At 50.8% G+C, this 16,430-nt stretch overlaps 1 protein-coding gene across 6 annotated transcripts in view; it reads left to right on the top strand.

The window, feature by feature from the left end:
* The window catches only part of LOC119977798 (high-affinity choline transporter 1-like), a 280,545-nt gene that overhangs the window by 32,286 nt on the left and 231,829 nt on the right, over positions 1-16,430 (top strand). For 4 of the 6 annotated variants that reach the window (XM_038819017.1, XM_038819020.1, XM_038819022.1 and 1 more), the window contains exon 3: positions 8,999-9,185. The exons of 1 other annotated variant lie outside the window; for it this stretch is intronic. The gene's annotated coding sequence lies outside the window, so the exon portion shown is untranslated. The remainder of the gene's footprint in view (positions 1-8,998; positions 9,186-16,430) is intronic. One more of the 6 variants, XM_038819018.1, reaches the window with a different exon arrangement.

Raw genomic sequence — 16,430 nt, 5'->3', positions numbered from 1 at the left:
TGCTGCGCTGGGCCAAGAAGGAGAGGAGCAGCAAGTGGGAGAACTCGGTAGTGCGAATCTACCAGGACTGGAGTGCGGAGGTGGCTAAATGGCGGGCCGGGTTTAACCGGACGAAGGCGGTGCTGCATAACAAGCAGGCTAAATTTGGAATGCTGCAGCCTGCGCGTCTGTGGGTAACATATAAGGACCGGCACCACTACTTCGTCCCCGGAGGAGGCGTGGGCCTTTGTGCAGGCGGAGAAGCTGGACTCGAACTAGGGGGTGGGGTGGAGCTGGAATTTGGGAGCTGCGTCAGAAGGGTGGGGTGGGGCAGTGTGAAAGCGCGGGCTTTCCTGCGCTGCGGGGCAGGAGGGCTGGAGCTGGTGGTGGGGACGTGGCCTCTACTGTTTTTTTCCCGCGCTAGAGCGGTGCCAAGGAGGAGTGGCAGGAGGGGGGATGACCCCATGTTGGGAGGAGCCGGGTTTTGGAGGGGTTGCCGGGGTCAGCAGAAGTCAGCTGACTCACGGAAGTACCATGGAGGGTGCGTCGCGGCTAGGAGGAGTCCTAGCCTGGGGGGGGGGGGGGGGGGGGGGGGGGATACCGGGTTGCTGCTGGACTGGCCAGGAAGGAGCTGGTGTGGGCTGGGGGGGTAGGGGAGAGGCGCTATTGTCATGGGGAACGGGTCGGGTGGGGTGTGCTGGTCTGGGGCGAGCAGTCAATGAGCTATGGCTAGTCGGTGGGGGAGGGGGGCGGGGTGCCCTCTGATCCGGCTGATCACCTGGAACGTGAGGGGACTGAATGGGCTGGTTAAGCGGGCTAGGGTATTTTCTCATTTGAAGGGGCTGAAGGCGGACGTGGCCATGCTCCAGGAGACGCACTTGAAGGTGGCGGACCAGGTTCGTCTGAGGAAGGGGTGGATGGGGCAGGTTTTCCACTCAGGATTAGATGCGAAGAACCGGGGGGTGGCGATTCTGGTGGGGAAGAGGGTGGCGTTCAAGGCGTCTGAGGTGGTGGCGGACAAGGAGGGCAGATTTGTTATGGTGAAGGATAGGCTGCAGGGAGAGAAGATGGTGCTGGTAAACGTGTATGCCCTGAATTGGGATGACGCTGGCTTTATGAGGCGTATGTTGGGCCGCATTCCGGACCTGGAGGCAGGGGGCCTGATCATGGGGGGAGATTTTAACACAGTGCTGGATCCCCCACTGGACCGGTCCAGTTCAAGGACGGGTAGGATCCGGTGGCGGCCAAGGTGCTGAGGGGGTTTATGGACCAGATGGGGGGGGTGGATCCCTGGAGGTTTGGGAGGCCGAGGGCGCGGGAGTATTCCTTTTTCTCCCATGTGCATAGGGTTTACTCCCGAATAGATTTTTCCATCCTGAGCAGGGGATTGATCCCGAGGGTGCAGGATGCCGAGTATTCGGCCACAGCAATTTCAGACCATGCTCCGCACTGGGTCGATCTGGAAATGGGGGCGGTGCGGGACCAGCGCCCGCTGTGGCGTCTGGACGTGGGGTTGCTGGCTGATGAGGAGGTGTGTAGGAGGGTCCGGGGAAGTATTGAGGGGTATCTTGACACCAACGATACGGGGGAGGTCCGGGTGGGGATGGTTTGGGAGACTCTGAAGGCAGTGATCTGGGTGGAGCTGATTTCCATCCGGGCCCATAGGGAAAGGAGGGAGAGGAGGGAGAGGGAGAGACTGGTGGGGGAGCTCCTAGATGTAGATAGGAGGTACGCGGAAGCCCCGGAGGAGGGATTGTTGGGGGAACGGCGTAGCTTGCAGGCCAAGTTCGACTTGCTGACCACCAGAAAGGCGGAGACACAGTGGAGGAAGGCGCAAGGCACGGTTTATAAGTATGGGGAGAAGGCAAGCAGGAGAGCTTTATGAACAGGCTACGTTTCCCAAAGGTGTAGGAGGAGCTGGTGGAGGGGCTGGGGGTGCCGATTAGTTGGAGGAGCTAGTCAGGGGGATTGGTCAAATGCAGTCAGGGAAGGCGCCGCGGCCGGATGGGTTCTCGGTGGAATTTTATAAAAAGTATGCGGACCTGTTGGTGCGGGCCTTCAATGAGGCATGGGAGGGGCGTGGGGGGCTTTGCCCCCGACGATGTCACGGGCGCTGATTTCTTTGATCCTGAAGCGGGATAAGGACCCCCTGCAGTGTGGATCATACAGGCCAATCTCGCTCCTCAATGTGGATGCTAAGTTGCTGGCGAAGATCCTGGCCACCAGGATAGAGGACTGTGTGCCAGGGGTGATACACGAGGATCAGACAGGATTTGACAAGGGAAGACAGCTGAACACGAATGTGCGGAGGTTGTTAAATGTTATTATGATGCCGGCGGTTGAGGGGGAGGCGGAGATAGTGGTGGCGCTAGATGCAGAGAAGGCCTTTGATAGAGTTGAGTGGGGGTACCTGTGGGAGGTGCTGGAGAGGTTTGGATTTGGGGAGGGGTTCATCAAATGGGTGAGGTTGCTTTATGAGGCCCTGATGGCGAGTGTAGCTACTAATGGAAGGAGGTCAGAGTACTTCAGGCTCTACCGTAGGACCAGGCAGGGGTGCCCCCTGTCCCCCTTGCTTTTTGAACTGGCAATTGAACCTCTGGCTATGGCGTTGAGGGAGTTGGGGAGGTGGAGGGGTCTGGTGCGGGGTGGGGAGGAAGATCGGGTATCGCTGTATGTGGGCGACCTGCTGCTGTATCTGGCGGACCCAGTGGGGGGAATGCCGGGGGTGATGGAGCTGTTGGATGAGTTTGGGGGCTTCTCGGGCTATAAGCTGAATCTGGGCAAGAGCGAGGTATTTGTAGTGCACCCGGGTGATCAGGAGGAGGAAATTGGGAGGCTCCCGTTTAAGAGGGCAGTGAAGAGTTTCAGATACCTGGGGGTGCAGGTGGCCAGGAGTTGGGGGATTCTCCACAAGCTTAATTTTACCAGGCTTGTGGAGCAGATGGAAGAGGAATTTAAAAGGTGGGACATGGTACCGCTATCGCTGGCGGGTAGAGTGCAATCCGTCAAAATGACGGTTCTTCCGAGGTTCTTGCTCCTTTTTCAGTGTTTGCCCATCTTTATCCCTAGGGCCTTTTTTAGGAGGGTGACTAGCAGCATCATGAGCTTTGTTTGGGCGCATGGGACCCCGAGGGTGAAGAGGGTCTTCTTGGAGCGGGGTAGAGATGGTGGGGGGCTGGCGTTACCCAATCTCTCGGGGTATTATTGGGCGGCCAATGTGTCGATGGTGCGCAAGTGGGTGATGGAGGGGGAGGGGGCAGCATGGAAAAGGTTGGAGATGGTGTCCTGTAGAGGCACAACCCTGGGGGCCCTGGTAACGGTGCCGTTGCCACTCCCTCCTACGAGGTATACCACGAGTCCGGTGGTGGCGGCTACCCTCAAGATTTGGGGGCAGTGGTGGCGACATAGGGGGGAAGTGGGGGGCTCGATGGAGGCTCCGCTAAGGGGGAACTATCGGTTCGTCCCGGGGAACATTGATGGGGGGTTCCAGGGTTGGCACAGAGCGGGCATCAGAAAGCTAAGGGACCTGTTCATTGGTGGGAGGTTTGCGAGCCTGGGAGAGTTGGAGGAGAAATTTGAGCTCCCCTCGGTGAACATGTTCAGGTACCTGCAGGTAAAGGCGTTTGCTAGGCGGCAGATGGAGGGATTCCCTTTGCTTCCCACGAGGGGGGTGAGGGACAGGGTGCTTTCGGGGGTCTGGGTCGGGGATGGGAAGATATCTGATATCTACAAGGTAATGCAGGAGGTGGAGGAGGCGTCAGTAGAGGAGCTAAAGGCTAAGTGGGAGGGGGAACTGGGGAACAGATCGAGGATGGGACATGGGCGGATGCCCTGGAGAGGGTTAACTCTTCCTCCTCATGTGCGCGGCTTAGCCTCATCCATTTCAAGGTGCTGCACCGGGCCCACATGTCCGGGACTAGGATGAGTAGGTTCTTTGGGGGCGAAGACAGGTGTGTCAGGTGTTCGGGGAGTCCAGCAAACCATGCTCATATGTTCTGGGCATGCCTCCAGAACTCCTCCAGTACCGGGCATGCCCAGAACATACAGGTAAGGGGGGGAGGGGAAAGGGGGGGGAAGGGGGGGGAGGGGAAAGGGGGGGGGAAGGGGGGGAGGGAAAGGGGGGGGAGGGAAAGGGGGAGAAAGGGGGGGGGCGTTGACTATGTTTATTTAATTTTAATTTATTTTCAAGTTCTCTTGTTTACTGGGATTGGGGGGTGGGGGGTGGTTCGATATATGCGTTGCTACTGTCTTGGGGGTGTTATGCTTATTATGTTGTTTTATTGTTGCTTGTTACTGTTTGTTGTTATATACTTTGTAAAAAAAATTTCAATAAAAATTATTTTTTTTTAAATTGTACGAAAGACTCGGATTGGTACAACAGAGGCTTTATTACAGTCAGGTGCGTGGCCTCCTACAGCAGCTGGCAGAATGGCTGATCGGGAGGAGTCATGCATATTTATACGGCTCCTTGTGGGCGGAGCTAGCCAGCAGGGGCTACCGGCGAACCTGTAGTATTAGGTACTACCGTACATCCCTTAATACAGGTGCACACAGTTAACACAGTGGATCACCACACCCCCACGACTGGTATGTCCAGTTCATCAAGGAACCATTTCATCCCGGACTCCCCCATTGGGGGCTCTGAGGTGTACAGCCCTTAGTAAAAGGCCCTGAATGCTTTGTTGATCTTTTCTGGCTCTGTTTGTAATGCGTCTCTAGTATCCATGATTTGTGCAATTTCTCTGGTGGCTGCCTGCTTTCTCAGCTGGTGTGCCAACAGGCGGCTGGCTTTGTCTCCGTGTTCGTATAGGGTCCCACGGGCTTGGCGGAGTTGAAGTACTACTTTCCTGGTGGAGAGCAGATCAAAGTTCCTTTATAACGCTTTCCTCTCCGCCAGAAGCTCTACGGTTGGGGCCTCAGGATATTTACGGTCTACCTCCAGTATGGAGTCGACCAGCTGCTGCCCAGCCGCCCTTTCTTCCCTACCTCTTCGCGCTTTGAAAGCGATGATTACCCCTCTTAGTAACTTCCAGATCATGACACCTATACGCACACAGGCAATTTGCAGATCATGATACCTCCACTCAAGACGGGGTAAATTGATTTTAAGTCCAGAGTCTTTACACTGTGACATTTCACTTTCCTCAATAGTGTTTCTCTGCAAAGGTATAACGATGACATCTATTGGTAGAAAAGTGCAATTGCAAACATTATGAAAGGAATTCCAATTCTCATCCTGTTTGTTCAGCGTACAATGGGTGTTCACCGAGATGGCCAGCTGACAAACACATGGGGTGGGATTTTCTCATTGTTTTGCAGAATTGTGCAGCGGGCGGGAAAAATGGGGTGGAAGCTGCAGGCCCCAAGGACGACGCCCTCCACTGCACTGTTAGGTACTCAGCGAAAAGAAAAGGTGCAGGGCAAGACCCACGACCTTACCAGCAACTTAGGTTTTTAAAAAAGGTGCATCGATTTTAAAAAAAATGAAAATAAAGCTCCCGCTCCCCAACCATGCAACTGCCCCCCCCCCCCCCCCCCCCCCCCCCACACACAACCAAAGAACTCTTCCCTGCCATGGAGTCCCCTCCTGACCACAGAATCCCCCCGTCCCCCATTGGAGCCACCAATGGATATAAAACACCGCCGCCACCCCCCCCCCCAACCCTCATGGAACACTGCCCCCTGGCATTGTCCCTGTAACTGCCCAGGCATTACCCTCTCCCCTGTGGGTTCTGGTGGGTTCTGCTCTTCAGGCATGGAGGACCTGTAATGATTCATGCTCACGTGAATGGACAATCTAATGTGTGGGCACTATCAGGCGTAAAGGCCTTATAATTATATTTAAATGGAGATAACATCAGGATACCCATTGTGATAAATTTGGGGGAACTTGGTGATGCCACTGTCTTTTCACATCATGACCTATGTTTAATCCTAACTATGGTTTATGCAAGAGATACTTCCCTTTCCCTCTGCTAGCCTGACAGATACTGCAGAGAACAATATTTGGACTGCGTTAAACTCAGTTCTCATTGGGCTTGGGGCCCAACCGGCCAACAAACACAACACCAGATTGCCAACCTCATTCTGAAAGGCCACATGAATGTCAGGTATGCAAAATGGAAAGGTCACATTGTGCCAATAGATAGTCACCTTCTTTTGGAACAGGGTGGGTCCCACTCCACTTATCTAAAAAAAAATTATTGATGAGTAATTCTGTTTTATCATTAGTCATACAGGGTTTCAGTGGCCACAGCCAGCAATAGTATCATCAATGACTTTTTGGTACTGATTCAAACATTGGCAGAAATGCTGTGAAATAGACTTGAATATTTCAGAAGTAAGGGAAGCAACATCACTGGCAGCATGTTGCAATGTTGTAACATCCCAGATGACCTGCACCATGTCTGCTACACAGTATCCCAAAGGCACATAGCCGTTCTGTTGACAGTTTTCTCTTTTCCTGCTAGTGAGAAGAGCAACTTTCAAAATCTAAGGTCCCAGTTATTCAGCCCGTGATGGGACAATAAGCTATCCATCTGCCCAAACCCATCTTTGAACAGGTTCTTTCTGCAGAGAAATCGGAAGGCTGTGCTTGTTCCCCCGACCAGCTCTGCCTGCCCTAGGGCTGGGACAGCGAAATTCCATTCCTAATAATTCCTGTGCCTTAAGTGCCAGACCAATATGCTGCATTTGGCCTTGACACCCTTACACAGAAACCAAAAGAGAAAATGCTGGAAAATCTCAGCAGGTCTGGCAGCATCTGTAAGGTGTGAAAAAGCTAACGTTTCGAGTCCAGATGACCCTTTGTCAAAGCTAAAAGGCATAGAAAGTGGGAGATATTTATTCTGTAGGGTGAGGGAATGAAAGATGAATCATAGCCACAGAAACAAATGGAAGAGAGTGCTAATGGCAGTCCCCAGAAAGAATAAAAAGTGTGAAAGGCCAAATGGCAGAGAAACTAAAATCAGAGGGTCAGCTGTGACAGAGGCCAAGGACAGACATGTGGGCATGGGAGCAGGGTCTTGTGTTAAAATGGCAAGCAACAGGAAGGTATGGGTCCTGAATGCACACAGACTGAAGGTGCTCAGCAAAGCGATCACCCAGTCTACGTTTGGTCTCTCCAATATAGAGGAGACCACATTGGGAGCAACGAATACAATAGACCAAATTGAAAGAGATGCAAGTGAAATGCTGTTTAACCAGTGTTTTGGGCCTGGGATGCTAAGCATGGAAGAGGTTAAGGGGCTGGTGTTACACCTTTTGTGGTTGCATGGGAAGGTGCCATCGTGATGGGGGGAGTGTTGGGTATGGTGGAGGAGTGGACTACATTATCCCGGAGGGAACGGTCTCTGTGGAATGCTGACAAAGAGAGTGAAGGGAAGATGTGTTTGGTGGTGGCATCACGCTGGATTTGGCAAAAATGGTGGAGGATTATGCTTTGCATACGGAGGCTGATGGGGTGAAATGAGAGAACTGGGAATTGTTCTGGGAGAGAGGGGATGGGGTGAGGGTAGTGGCACGGGAGATGGACCCCATGTTGTTGAGGGCCCTGTTAACAACTGTAGGTGGGAAATCATGTTTGAGGAAGAAGGAACACATTTTCGAAGCACCATTTTGGAAAGTGGCATCATCGGAACAAATGCGACTGAGGCGAAGCAGCTGAGAGAAAGGGATGGAGTCCTTACAGGATGTAGGGTGCAAGGCGCTGTAGTCCAGATAGCTGTGGGAGTCAGTGGGCTTGTAGTGGATATGGGGAGAGAGTCTATTGTCGGAAATGGAGAAAGGTGAAGGAAGGGAAGGGAAGAGTCTGAGATGGACCAGGTGAAAGTGATGGAGGGGTGGAAACTGGAAGCGAAGTTGATGAATATTTCCAGGTTCGGCCGAGAGCATGAAGCGGCCCCAAAATAGCCATCAATGTACCGGTAAAGGAGTTGTGGGAGGGGACCCGGGTGGGCCCGGAACAAGGAATGTTCCACATACCCCATAAAAAGACAAGCGTAGGTGGGAATTCTCCCTCAGTGTACCCGAACAGGTGCCGGAGTGTGGCGACTAGGGGATTTTCATAGTAACTTAATTGCAGTGTAATGTAAGCCTACTTGTGACACTAATAAAGATGATTATTATTACATGCACCCACAGGGATCCACTTGGGATGTGTGAATTGCTCACTTAACCACGATTGCCAATTCCCTTTGAGCAATAGCCTTCAGGCGCAGGACCAGTGTCCTTAAGGTCAGTGGGAGCCATGTGTGATTGTTGGGCAAATTGGCAGAGACAAGGGTTCCCCCGGAACGGGAACTCACGGTCCAGTGGTTGACATGGTCGGCCCTCTGCCTCCATCAGCGCGCCGGCCCTCCCTCAACTGGCGCTGCAACTCCCGGTTGCCCCCTCCCAACCCCCTGAGCACAGAGGCAGCATGCCCACTGCTGCTGGGCTCACTACCTGCGAGTGAAGATGGCTACTCACCTCCTCAGCTCCCCGCAGCAGCCCATCTGTCAGGTTCACGTTTTTCAATCGGTGCCAGTGTGACCACTTGCTGAGGAGGCCGTTGGATATGGGGGGCTGCCAATAATTGTATGGAAATAAGGATTAGGTGGTGAAAATTGGTTTCTTGCCACGCTATGATGGGATCTCGATTTTGCCTACGGGAGCAGGCCGGTTGCATGGAAATGGTTTGGCACCCGGTGCAGTTCGCATTTCTGGCCTTTCCCGCTATTCAGCGGCCTCCTTGCTGACGCGGAACAAGGCCAGGGAAGCTTTGAAACTGCAGTCAGTTCAGACAACAGTCTGCTGACCATTGATTTCATCACAGTCATAAAGATTAACATTTAAACAAACAATAGAGGTCTTTGCTTTGTACTTTATGGCCCAATTTGAACTCGATGCAAGTAGATAGGTTTTGAGTGAGTTAAAATCTTGCCATTTACAACCTGTCCAGCAACTGTCTGCAGCTATTTTTATTTTATTTTATAATTCCCTCCAAAGGTAATTTTTTACATGTCTCCTCTCTTTTCAGAAATGTTGACAGGTTTAACTTGGGAGAACATCTTTAGTTGTAAAGCCCTCAGCAATGGAATCCAGAGTGGAACAATCTAATGAAATGTTGCCATGGAAATGGAATGCCCTTAAGAATGAGACCAAACAGAAATATTTTAAAAGATACCAAGAAACACAAAGGAGCATGAAATGAGAGGTATAAAAAAGTAAGTGGAAATTAATTGAAACAAGTATTAGAAAGGGCAAGAAAGAATATAGGTTGTAGAAAACTGGAAGCAGATAAAGGAAGTTTATAACTATTATTAAATGGCAGCCTCAGGTCTCCATGGGCCTCTTACTGTTTCCACTGAGACTCCAGCACAAGGCCCAGAATTAAACCAAATCCAAAATACAGTGGGCCCCAACTTTCTCTGATGGGAAGCTCGTCCTGTCTCAAACAGGATTCACCATGTCATAGGAGATACAGCTGAAGAGAGGGGATTCCAAGGCCAAACTTTTTGTCTCCTCTGATCTGGCAAAAAGTTAGTAGTCAAAATGTAAAGAGGTATACAAGCTATTGGAGAGGAATGGGACAGTGGGGGGAGATCCAGTCCCATTGATCATGGATGGAATCTTTTTCAAAGGGTGACGGAGGAATTGCAGATGTTTCTATTTTGGACAGGGATGCCCTTAATTCCCAAAGTTATCAACATGCAGCACATGTTTTGACTGCCCTGATCAGATGGACACCCATAACCAAATTAAATGATGGTACAGGATCGAGGAGCAGAATGATCCACTGCTTCTCCTTTGTTCTTGTGTTTGTATATACAGACAGGTGATATAAGTTTTGTAATGGGAAGGCTGCTATTCATAACTCAATTGTCACAAAAAAATGTGGACGATGTATTAAGTGACACCTGAATTTTAATATAGATTCTTTTTTGATGCATTTGTCAGGATAAAAATCAGGGAAAAATAGAAATGACACTTGTGTTGTGACTTTGTGTCTTGAAGTTTCCTCAGTCTTCAAATATTTCTGTCCCTCACTTTAGGCTGGATTCTCCGAATTTAAGGCTATGTCCTCACGGCAGCATGGGAACTATGGCGTTTTACGACCGAACACTCGGCGCAAAAACGGCCACCGATGTCTGTTTGGCTGCAGGCTAGCAGCCGAGCAGCGTAGAGCACCCGGCTCTAGCTGCTGATATGGTCCGGAGAATTGATGGATCCGTGGCCGCGCATGCACATAGCCTGCAGCGGCCGCGCCATGCAACATGGCGCCAGCCAGGCGCAGGCCCGGCCTGCAAAAGAGTGCCCCCCCCCCCCCCTTTGGCTGGCTCGCGAGCTCCGGACCACCCCCCATAGAGGGGCCCATCTGCCTCGAACGCGGTGTACTTGCGGTCACTCGCGCGGATGGGAAGCTGGTGATAGGCGGACTTAAGATCCACCGTGGAGAAGACTTTGTATTTCGCGATCCTGTTAACCAGGTCGAAGATACGGGGGAGAGGATACGCGTCCAGCTGCGTAAACCTGTTGATGGTCTGACTGTAGTCAATGACCATTCGGTTTTTCTCCCCGGTCCTAACTACCAGCACTCGCCAGGGACTGTTGCTGGCCTCGATGACTCCTTCCTTCAATAGCCTCTGGACCTCGGACCTGATGAATGTCCGGTCCTGGGCACTGTATCGTCTGCTCCTAGTGGCGACTGGTTTGCAATCCGGGGTGAGGTTCGCAAATAAGGAAAGGGGGTCCACTTTGAGGGACGCGAGGCTGCAGACAGTAAGGGGGGGAATAGGGCCGCCGAATTTGAAAGTCAAGCTCTGCAGGTTGCACTGGAAATCCAGTCCTAAGAGTGCCGGTGCGCAGAGGCGGGGGATTACGAGGAGTTTGTAGTTTTAAAAAACTCTCCCTTGGACCGTGAGGTCCGCTACGCAGCACCCGGTGATGTGGACGGAGTGCAAACCTGAGGCTAGAGCTATATTAAGCTTGAGTGGGTGAACGGGGAGCGCGCAGCATCTTACCGTATCAGGGTGGACAAAACTTTCTGTGCTCCCGGAGTCTAGTGGGCAGCTCGTTTCGTGTCCATTGAGAAGTATCTGTGTCGTTGCCGTAGAGCGCGTGCGTGGTTGCGACTGGTCGACAGTCTTCAACAAGACGTCCCAACTCCTGTATTCAATATTCTGACCAATAAAACCTAGCATGCTGTATACCTTCTTCACCACCCTGTCCACCTGCGACTCCACTTTCAAGGAGCTATTGTCATGTGAGAGTACCTTTAAGAAATGGGTGTTTATAAATGAGTGTGTATATAAATATCTGCAGTGAGAGTACCTTTAAGAAATGGGTGTATACTACTGCAGTGATTTCAGAGAGTGGGTGGAGCTGGGTTGTCTGTCAGCTTTTAACTTTTGTTTTAGGCTGTTTGCTGCAGGATGTGTTTTAGTTTTCTTTTCAGTGTTGGAGCTGAAGCCAGACAGAGCAGGTGTACTGTTGAATTCTCTGCCATGAAAAGACTATCTCTTAATCATTTGGTGAATTCAGAATTTTAAATGTTCTCAGTAGTGAATGTAAACCTAATGTGCTTCTGTTAAAGCATCTGTCAAAATGTTGTTTGGGAACTTATTAAGGAATACTTAGTGTTGTATTCTTTGGGGGTTATATTTGAATTGATGGTTGCTAAGATGTTCACTGTATGTTTTAAAAAGGTTAACTGGAGTTTGTAGAATAAACATTGTTTTGCTTTAAAAAATACTTTTCCATTTCTGCTGTACCACACCTGTAGAGTGGGCCGTGGGCTCCCCATAGCACAATATAAGAAAGTTGTGGATCAGGTGAACTCCAGGATACACTTTGGGGTTCTCTAAACCCTGGACCATAACAAATTGGGGGCTCGTCCAAGATAAAAGTCTATCTATTGGATTGGCTTAGTGAACTTAAAGGCAGTGAGGGGTGATCATATTGTGGTTGCTTTTCAGGTGTGGTATTCTAGTTTAAGTGGGGAGTGTGTTGTGGACAATGGGGGTGAGGGGTGGGGGGATGGGTGGGGATGTGAGGTGTGGGGGGGTGGGTGGGGAGGTGAGGGGTGGCGGAGTGGGTGGGGGGTGAGGGGTGGAGGGGTGGGGGGTGGGGGGGTGAGGGGTGGGGGGAGCCGTGCCGCTTACCAGGGGGGACTGGTAGGGCGTGGTCCAGGGGTGGCGAGGGAGTGTCCAGGGTGGCAGGTCGGGTCCGCACATGGCTGGTACCATGTTGTACGGTGCGACTGCTGCAGGCCGTCGGCGTACTCATGCGTGGCCACGGACCCAGCAATTCTCTGGCCGTTTATTTTGTAAAGGCCATGTGTTTTACATGGGGCGGCTGCTAGCCCCTCGGTAGGTGCTGGGGCCTCGCCGATTTTTTCATCGTAGAACTAGACACTTCCTCCAGACATAGCCTTATAATCGGAAAATCCAGCCCTCGGCTTATCGGAGGCAGAGCATTGCGGAGGCCCCAGAGGATACCGGGTAGGGCCCTCTAATGATATGCAAATGGTGATTACTGTATGTGCGTTCCAGTCCACTCTGATGCCGCTGTTGAGGTAAATGGAGAATTGTGATTTGGCGTCAAATTGGTGCTCACCGGGATTTTGGGGGATTTTGGATTCTCCGCCCAATTGTGTTTCGCGATTTTGGATTCCGCCAATGGAGAATCCCACCCTGAATGTTTGAAATTTATAGGGCTGGAGGTGATTACAGACTTGGGGAGGTATCTGACTGGATTAGAACATACCTGGACATTTTTTATATTGTAGGTTGATGCTGCTGTCTTAGCATTGCTAAAACAGCTTGTCGAGGGATAGCTCTCTGCTTAAGTTTTAATCTGTTGATTGTGCTTAGTTCACTTGATATTGAACATTATATCACAGAACCACCATTACTAGAGGGCACATTAGCGCTAATTTTTTAAAAATTGTTTCATGGGATGTGGGTATTGCTGACAAGGCCAGCGTTTACTGCCCATTCCGAATTGCCCTTGAATTGAGTGGCTTGTTTTGCTATTTTTAGAGGGCAGTTCAGAGTCAACAATGTTGCTGTCGGTCTAAAGTCCAGGCCGGATAGTTTCTTGGTCACCATTGATGAGTCCAGCTTTTAACTTCAGATTTTCTTAATTGAATTGAAATTATAACAGCTGCTCTGGTGGGATTTGATCCTGTGTCCACAGCCATTACCCTGGGCCTTTAGTTCAGTTCTATTACCATTACACTGGCCTGCCCCCCAATGTAAGTTGTCCGCTCACTAATGTTTAAATGTTGCATGTGCACTATCACTATTGAACAAAACTGCAGAAAATCACCGAATAAATGAAATAAGGCTGTTCAGCTTTCTTTAAAACCACAAATACATTTATTTAGTTTAGGTAAATGTTAAGAGTTATTAAAATAATTGTTCTACATTACAAATTATATAAAAGGAATGTACACAATAGCAGTCGTATGTCCCCACCAAAGAACTCTGCATGCCAAGTCTCAACTATCTTTCTCTGACAGTATGGACTGCAAACAATGTCGCCCTCCCTGTGTGGTTTTATATCAGGATGCTGCTCCACAGAGCATGCTGTATTCTGAGAACTGCAGAACATTGGCTGGGGTTACCATACCAAGGTGCTATTTCATTTTTGAACATGTTTGTTGGGCAGACAGTGTTAGATGGTGCAAGCTGTATCCTGATATCAGTGCTTAAGTTTTCAAGAAAATTGAACCTGAATAAAGGGGTGCAAAACCATTGCTTCTGGTCAAATGACTATAAGAACATTCCTTATTCATCCAAGGCACAAGTGGAATAATCATATGAAGCTACCACTAGATGGCTGCGTATGTCAACGATTCCCAGAACCCATGTTACAGCAATTGAAGGAGACGCTGCAGATTATTCCTCCCTCTTGAAAAACTGTCTCGATTTGACTAGTGGCAAAGTGATTTCCCAGTCTCGGCTGCTTAAAGAAAATATCAAATGTGGGGGAGATACTGCTGACTCAATCAAAGCTAGGTAGTGTTCATAGAATCATAGAATCTACAATGCAGAAGGAGGTCATTCGGCCCATCAAGTCTGCACTGGCCCTTGGAAAGAGCATCCCAATTAAACCCACACCTCCACCCTATTCCCATAACGCAACCTAACCTTTTTAGACACTAAGGGAAATTTTGCATGGCCAATCCACCTAACCTGCACATTTTTGGACTGTGGGAGGAAACCGGAGGAAACCCACGCAGACACGGAGAGAATGTGCAGACTCCACACAGACAGTGATCCAAGGTGGGATTCGAACTTGGGACCCTGGAGCTGTGAAGCAACTGTGCTAACCATTGTGCTACCAAGTTGCTCTCTTTTCTTGACTGAGTGATATTTCATAATGTGAGAGACTTAAAGATGAGCAAATTCTAGGGGCCAACAATTCCATGTTGCCAAAAATAACACAAAAATTATTCTAAATTAAGAAAATGAAGAATTTATATTTAGATATCATCTTATAACATTTTCGCAATGTCTCAAAACACTTGAACAAATGGTTTAATTTTGAAGAGAAGCTTTAGTTTCTCTTGGGAGTTCAATAATGTTCAGGAGGTGAAGATCATTTTTGCTTAAACATAAACTAAAGCACCATGATGTTAAATATGCCAAGTTCACTGGCACCTTCTCTGTCTATTCTGGTCATTCCGGTGACAGTAAAACATTTCATCGCTTTATTGAAAGAATAGAAGGGAGTTATCCTAGTTTTCTGATATTATTCATCCTTCAAATAGCACTTGATCCACTTAGACCATAGAACATAGAAAAATACAGCACAAAACAGGCCCTTCGGCCCACGATGTTGTGCCGAACTTTTGTCCCAGATTAAGAAAATTTAATCTACACCCCATCATTCTACCGTAATCCATGTACTTATTGATGTGACCATCAATTCACTCGAGATACGATAGGAAGTAAACTGTGGTTTTAATAGACTGACAACTGAGCCTGCCTGCGACCAGAAGAACTGAGGACAGGCTCACAAGGCTGCAGCACTTTATACTTCCGGTAGTGGGAGGGGCCATGGCGGAACCATGGGTGGAGCCGAGGGTGGAGCCCTGTACAAGCTCATCTCCCCCTGTGGGCAGAGCTGCGCAACGGCTCACAGACAGAGCCCACAAGGACACAATACTATACAGTGTGAATTACATGAAGTACATTAACCACATTTACCCCCTATAAAAACAATCAAGTCCGGCACTGGTGACGGGTCTATAGGTTGAGCCGGTCCGGTGGCCGAGTCGTCCTTTGGGATCGGCGGAGCACCGGGATTGCAGCCTCTTCGGGTGGCTGCGTGGTGACGGTCAGTGTGGGTATGAGGGTGGACTCCAGGGGTGTTTTGGTCCGAACTCTGTTCCTGACCGGTGCGACGGACGAAGGGGGGCGCAGGAAACCTATAGGCATGGGGGCGCAGGGAGTGGGGGGGTTGGGTGGGGTGTAGTGTGAGTGGTACCTCGGCGGTGGTGGTGGTAGTGGTGGATCCTGCAGGCGCTAGGTCCCGGAGGGAAACGGTGTCCTGACGGCCGTCGGGGTGTTCAATAAAGGCGTAGTGTAGGTTCGAGTGTAGCAGTAGTACCCTTTCTACTAGCGGGTCTGTTTTGTGTGTCCGGATGTGCTTCCGGAGGAGAACCGGGCTCGGCGTCCTCAACCAAGATGGGAGCGAAGCCCCCGTGGTAGTACCCCTAGGGAAAACAAATAGTCGTTCGTGAGGGGCCTGGTTGGTGGCAGTGCATGGGAGGGACCTAATTGCATGGAGCTCATCGGGGAGGACCTCCTGCCAGTGGGAAGTCAGGAGATTCCTGGACCGGCGGGTCAGTAGGACGGTCTTCCAGACCGTCACGTTCTCCCTCTCCACCTGCCCGTTCCCCCTGGGGTTATAGCTGGTAGTCCTGCTCGAGGCAATGCCCTTGTCGAGCAGGTACTGACGCAGCTCGCCGCTCATTAAGGACGAACTCCTGTTGCTGTGAAGCTGGGGAAACCAAACAGGGTGAAGACACTGTGCAGGGCTCTGATGACTGTGTGGGAGGTCATATCGGGACACGGGATGGCAAAGGGGAAGTGGGAGAATTCGTCTATAACGTTGAGGAAGTACACATGGCCGGCCATATGGGGGAAGGATTGCCAAGATGGCGGCCCCCATGAGTCGCACATGTCGGGCGGAGGCGGAGTCGGCAGACACGCTGCAATGTTGCGGGGCCTGTGGGCCTGCAAGTTGAGGGAGCGATTGCTCTGGACTGCGGGGAGTTAGAGGGTTTCGATTTCGCCAGGCATACTTTGGCATAATGTCCTTTTCGACCGCAGTTGCTGCAGGTCGCGTTGCGGGCCGGGCAGTGCTGCCGTGGGTGTTGGGGCTGGCCACAGAAATGGCAAGCTGGCGCTCCATAGTGGGTGGGTGGCCGTGCGGCGCAGGCCTGGGGCAGTCGCTGG

This window comes from Scyliorhinus canicula, chromosome 14 (assembly GCF_902713615.1).
Source record: "Scyliorhinus canicula chromosome 14, sScyCan1.1, whole genome shotgun sequence".
Taxonomy (NCBI): domain Eukaryota; kingdom Metazoa; phylum Chordata; class Chondrichthyes; order Carcharhiniformes; family Scyliorhinidae; genus Scyliorhinus; species Scyliorhinus canicula.
This window is presented reverse-complemented; position numbering and strand designations above follow the sequence as displayed.